Genomic DNA, 6385 nt, shown 5'->3' on the forward strand with positions numbered 1-6385 from the left:
GAGGATATAAGGATTACCAAGATAAAATTGTTCTCATGGAATTTACAGCCCAGTGAAAAAGCTAGACAAATAGGAAATTAAAATACAGTGGGATTAAGTGGTAACAAGGAATCACAAATTATTCTGGTAAAACCAGTAGCCATATTTAGCACAGTCTTTGAGAGTCAAATGAGGTTGCCTGAAGGAAGGTGTCTTTGCTGAGACCTGAATTATGAGTAAAGTGAGCTTTAGAAACAGTGAAGGTGAAGAGGTGAAGGGTGTGCATGGCCAAGGGACTAGCATGTGCTAAATTCTGGAGAGATGAGAGGAAATAAGTATGTGTGGAGCTGTTAGCAGTTTAGTTTAATTAGAACATGAAGTATATCCACCGATACATGGGGATGGTTAATGAAAAAGTGTAAGACTTGTACTCACATACCTTGCTATGCCGTTTGAATTTAACTTTGCAGGCAACAGGAAGCCTGAACGCAAGGCAGCGAAGGTAATGATTATATTTGTGCTTTATTTAGAATGATTAATGATATTGTGATATGAAAAGTAGTTTGGAATGGAGAAAGACTTGGTACAGGGGGACTTGTTAGGAGAAGGTCCAGGAAAGAGATGAGGGTGGCTTCCGCTTAGGGATGTGACATATGGATGGAGAGGAATGGTGTGTTCCAGTGATGTTTAGAAGTTATAATTCATGAAACACTGGTGTTGGTTAGATGTAGAAGATGAGGCAGAAGGAGAAGTATGCTGTTCACTGGTATATTCCCCCCCAAATCCCATGGTTTAAAATCTTACTTTTAGAAATTTGGAGGGTAGTTTCTTCGGCCGGCCTGCTGCCTTGCCTCCATCTCCTTTGTGCCCAAGTGGAGTCATAGGCTCCTGAGCCCTCCTGCTCCCCGTTGCTGGCTTCCCTCCGTGGCCTGAGTCTGTTTGGAACAAGCTCGGGTTTTGGATCTGGCAGGACCAGCATGTTTGGAAACACAACCACAGGTAAATCACAACCCTATGAAGGATATGAAGGGCTTCCCTGATGGCTCAGCTGGTAAAGAATCTGCCTGCAATGCGGGAGACCTGAGTTTGATCCCTGGGTTGGAAAGATCCCCTGGAGAAGTGAACAGTTAACCCACTCCAGCATTCTGGCCTGGAGAATTCCATGGACTGTATAGTCCATGAGGTCACAAAGGATCGGACGTGACTGAGAGTTTCAACTTTCACTTTCACTTTATGAAGGATATTGAAGTAACATCCTCTCCTGATGATAGGATTGGTTGTCTGTCTTTTAGCCTACCAACCTTGCTGGGGAACTTTCTTCTGTAGGATCGTGGGCTAATGATGTTGATGTTTGCTTCTAGGAAGCTCAATGGAGAAGGAAATGGCAACCCACTCCAGTATTCTTGCCTAGAGAATCCCGTGGACAGAGGAGCCTGGTGGGCTGCTGTCCATGGGGTCACACAGAGTCAGACACGACTGAAGCGACTTAGCATGCATGCATGCATTGGAGAGGGAAATGGCAACCCACTCCAGTATTCTTGCCTGGAGAATCCCAGGGACAGAGGAGCCTGGTTGGCTGCCATCTATGGGGTCGCACAGAGTCGGACACGACTGAAGCGACTTAGCAGCAGCAGCAGCAGCAGGAAGCTCAAGATAGTGGACAGACTATTGCAGTAGCCCAGCAGATACACACCTAGCCTGTGCTAGATATCTGCTGGAGTGATGATGGGAGCAAAGTGTTTACAGCATCATGTGATACAATTGCCAAAACATGGGACCTCAACAGTAAGCAGGCAATAGACACATTGTGCAACATGATACTCCTGTTAAAACCATACATTGGATCATAACACCAAACCACAGCTGTGTGATGACCTGGAACTAGGATAAGACTTTGAAGTTTGGGGATACACAATCATCAACTCCTGTGATGATTTTACAACTTCCTTAAAGGTGTCACTCTGCTGATGTGATGATCCTACGGCTGGGTGGCAGCTGCAGAGAGGGAACTGATTATCTATCAGTTAGAGAATCAACCTTCTGAACTCAGGAGGATAGCGTCTCCACTGATGCATCAGCATCAATGTGTGGCTCTTTTTTAAAGACACACAGAATAAGCCGAACAGGTTTGCCCTGGGAAGCATTGAGGGGAGAGTTGCTATTTATTACATCAACCCCCCAATTCCTGCCAAAGATAACTTCACTTTTAAGTATCATTAATCTAATGGAACCAACACTTCAGCTCCTCAAGATATCTACATGGTAAATGGAATTGTGTTCTATCCTGTTCAAGGCACCCTTGCAACCATGGGATCTGATAGTAGATGCAGCTTTGGGGACAAAGATGCCAGAACAAACTAGAATTTTGGAGCAGTAAGATCAGTCAATATTGGCTTAACACCTTCAATCACAGTGGAAATGTATTTGTGTACACTTCCAGCTTACTACTAGGGGCTTCACTAGTCGCTCAGATGGTACAGAATCAGCCCACAGTGAGGGAGGCCCAGGTTTGATCCCTGAGTTGGGAAGATCTCTGGAGAAGGGAATGGCTACCCACTCCAGTATTCTTGCCTGGAGAGTTCCATGGACAGAGGAGCCTGGCAGGATGCAGTCCAAGGGGCCCCAAAGAGTCACACATGGATGAGCAACTAATAATTTAACTTTCTAGCTACTACTAGTCAAAGGTATGTGGAGTATCAGGAATCCTTTATCTTCAATGTCATCATCCCTACATACTGTAGGTGTTCAATAGCTATTCATAAATTTGATGATATTATTTAGTTTGGAAATATAAAAGTGTAACCGTTATTCTGTTTTGATTAATGTCAAGTCATTCTGCCATTAAAAATTTACACCCAGTTTAAAACAATTTTTTTTTAATTCATTTTGGCATGTCCCTTGAGTTATCCATATGTCTGTGAAACACAAATGACACCTGGCAATGGGATGGGTGCCTCCTTTTGCAGATTAACATGAGGTGTGGTCTCCTGTTCAAATTTTCTTTCCCCTGAGAGACCAAAAGTGAATGCATCCCACTTTGTATTCCCTTTCTGACCAGCTTATCCTTTACCAACTCAAACCCGAACTGATTTAAATGCATCGTGTTTGAGAGGGATAGATGAATTTCCTGTCACCATCACAGATGCCTAAAGCCAGCCTAAAGCAGAATACATTATCAAGTAAACAAATATTTACCCAAAGTAGCTGTAGCCAACATTCTGCTGATTCCTACAAATGTAGCAACTGAGGTAAGAGAAATTAGAAATTAGTAAGATTGTTAAATTGTAATCTAAAGGGAATCCTGGTAATTTAACATTGTTATTTAACATATTTGGCCACATAGAGAAAATTTCACTGTATCCAGTATGGGAGATGGAGTAAAGTGAGTAATGACCTTCAAAATTTTCTCAGTTAACCAGAACATTCAAACACCATTATTGTTCACAGTCATTTCATCTGTAGTTCTAAGCACATCTTGCATAAAAAAAGCATCCAACACTATTTCTTAAATAAACATGTGCATTAGCAATTATGAGAGAATGATATAAAAATATGAAGTTAAGAGTACAGGAAACCAAAACTAAGCAAAGCATATCTTGATTCCTTGATAATTCTATAGGCACTTTGGAATATTTTAAGAGCTTGTTGTTGCTGTTCAGTAGCTAAGTTGTACCTGACTCTTTGCAGCCCCATGGACTGCAGCACACCAGGCTTCCTTGTCCTTCACCATCTCCTGGAGTTTGCTTAAATTCATGTCCACTGGGTCAGTGATGCCATTCAACCATCACATCCTCTTCTGTCGCCCCCTTTCCTCCTGCCTTCAGTCTTTCCCAACATCAAGGTCTTTTCCAATGAGGCAGCTCTTCGCATCAGGACACCAAAGTATTGGAGCTTCAGTCCTGCCAATGAATATTCAGGATTGATTTCCTTTAGGATTGACTGGTTGGATCTCCTTGTTGTCCAAGGGACTCAAGAGTCTTCTCCAGGTGAGGGTGGGATGATTTGAGAGGGTAGCATTGAAATGTGTATATTATCATATGTGATGCAGATCGCTGGTCCAGGTTTGATGCATGAGACGGGGTGCTCAGGGCTGGTGCACTGGGATGACCCTGGGGTATGGGATGGGGAGGGAGGTGGGAGGGGGGTTCTGGATGGGGAACATATGTGCACCCATGGCTGATTCATGATGATGTTTGGCAAAAACACTACAATATTGTAAAGTAATTAGCCTCCAATTAAAATAAATAAATTAATTGAAAAAAAAAAACTCTTCTCCAACACCACAGTTCAAAACCATCAATTCTTCAGTGCTAAGCTTTTTTCATGGTCCAGCTCTCACATCCATACATGACTACTGGAAAAAACATAGCTTTGACTGACTATAAGACCCCTGTTGGCAAAGTGGTGTTTCTGCTTTTTAGTACACTGTCTCGGTTTGTCATAGTTCTTCTTCCAAGGAGTGGGCATCTTAATTTCATGGCTGTACTCAACTTCCACAGTTATTTTGCAGCCTGAAAATAAAGTCTGTCACTATTTCCATTTCTTTTCTCCATCTATTTGCCATGAAGTGATGGGACCAGATGCCATGATAATTTTTTGAATGTTGAGTTTTAACCCAGCTTTTTCACTCTTCTCTTTCACCATCATCATGAGGCTTTTTAGTTCCTCTCCACTTTCTGCCATTAGGGTGATATCATCTGCATATCTGAAACTGTGGATATTTCTCTTGGCAATCTTGATTCCAGCTTGTGCTTCATCCAGCCTGGCATTTCACATGATGTACTCTGCATATAAGTTAAATAAGCAGGGTGACAATATACAGCCTTGATGTACTCCTTTCCCAATTTGGAACCAGTCCTTTGTTCCATGTGTGGTTCTAACTGTTGTTTCTTGACCTGTGTATAGGTTTCTCAGGAGGCAGGTAAGGTGGTGTGGTATTCCCATCTCTCTCAGAATTTTCCACAGTTGATTGTAATCCACACAGTCAAAGACTTTGGCATAGTCAATGAAGCAGAAGTAGCTATTTTTCTGGAATTCTCTTGCTTTTTCTATTATCCAATGGATGTTGGCAATTTGATCTCCAGTTCTTCCGCTTTTTCTAAATCCAGCCTGTATATCTATCTGGAAGTCCCAGATATACAGATACACACGTGGTTTATGTACAGTTGAAGTCTAGCTTGGAGAATATTGAGCACAGCCTTGCTAGCATGTTAAATGAGCACAATTATATGGTAGTTTGAACATTCTTTGGCATTGCCCTTCTTTGAGATTGGAATGAAAACTGACCTTTTCCTGTCCTGTGGCCACTACTGAGTTTTCCAAATTTGTTGGCATATTTTTTTAAATTAATTAATTTATTTTAATTGGAGGCTAATTACTTTCCAATATTGTAGTGGTTTTTGCCATACATTGGCATGCATCAGCCATGCATCACATACACATGGGTGTACATGTGTTCCCCATCCTGAACCCCCCTTCCTCATCCTTCCGCATCCCATCCCTCAGGGTCATCCCAGTACACTGGCCCTAACAACATCACCTTTCAGGATTTTAAAAAGCTCAGCTGGAATTCCATCACCTCCAGTAGCTTTAATTGTAGTGATGCTTCCTAAGGCTCACTTGACTGCACACTCCAGGATGTCTGGCTCTAGGTGAGTGATCGCACCTTCATGGTTACTCAGAACTTTAAGACCTTTTTTGTATAGTTCTTCTGTGTATTCTTGCCACCTCTTCTTAATATCTTCTGCTTCTTTTAAGTCCATACTGTTTCTTTCCTTTATTGTGTCCATCTTTGCATGAAATGTTCTCATGGTATCTCCAGTTTTCTTAAAGAAATCTGTAGTCTTTCCCATTCTATTTGTTTTCCTCTATTTCTTTTCATTGTTTACTTGAGAAGGCTTTCTTTTTTCTCCATGCTATTCTTTGGAACTTTACATTCAATTAGGTATATCTTTCCCTTTCTCCTTTGCTTTTTGCTTCTGTTCATTTCTCAGCTATTTTTAAGGCCTCCTCAGAGAACGATTTTGCCTTCTTGCGTTTCTTTTTCTTTCACATTGTTTTGGTTTAAGAGCTTATTGTCATCTTAGTTAACATGGATGATTATTGACCAGTATTTTGGTTAAAAATGAAAATATATGAACTAATTCTATCCTTGGCATAGGACAGCCCCTGGAGAATGATTCTTTTTTTTTTTTTTTGTAAACACCTTTCATCACCTTGTTTGGTTGTTATTTGTGTTTCATTGTTGTCAAGGTGCTAAAATTACATTTATTTGATTTTCCTAATAGTTTGGCTTCAATAAAAGTGAGCATTTCTTTATCTTTTGAGTATTAACGTACTCAATCCCAGGGTTAAATAATGTTTTATTAAGTAATAAGTATTTCCAGCACATGGACTACTGTAATCC

General features: G+C 41.1%; 1 pseudogene; it reads left to right on the top strand.

Moving 5' to 3' along the window:
- The first annotated feature begins 424 nt into the window (after window positions 1-424).
- LOC122690281 lies at window positions 425-2460 on the top strand (annotated as a pseudogene).
- Window positions 2461-6385: the final 3925 nt, after the last annotated feature.

Source organism: Cervus elaphus, chromosome X, assembly GCF_910594005.1.
Source record: "Cervus elaphus chromosome X, mCerEla1.1, whole genome shotgun sequence".
NCBI classification, from domain to species: Eukaryota; Metazoa; Chordata; class Mammalia; order Artiodactyla; family Cervidae; genus Cervus; species Cervus elaphus.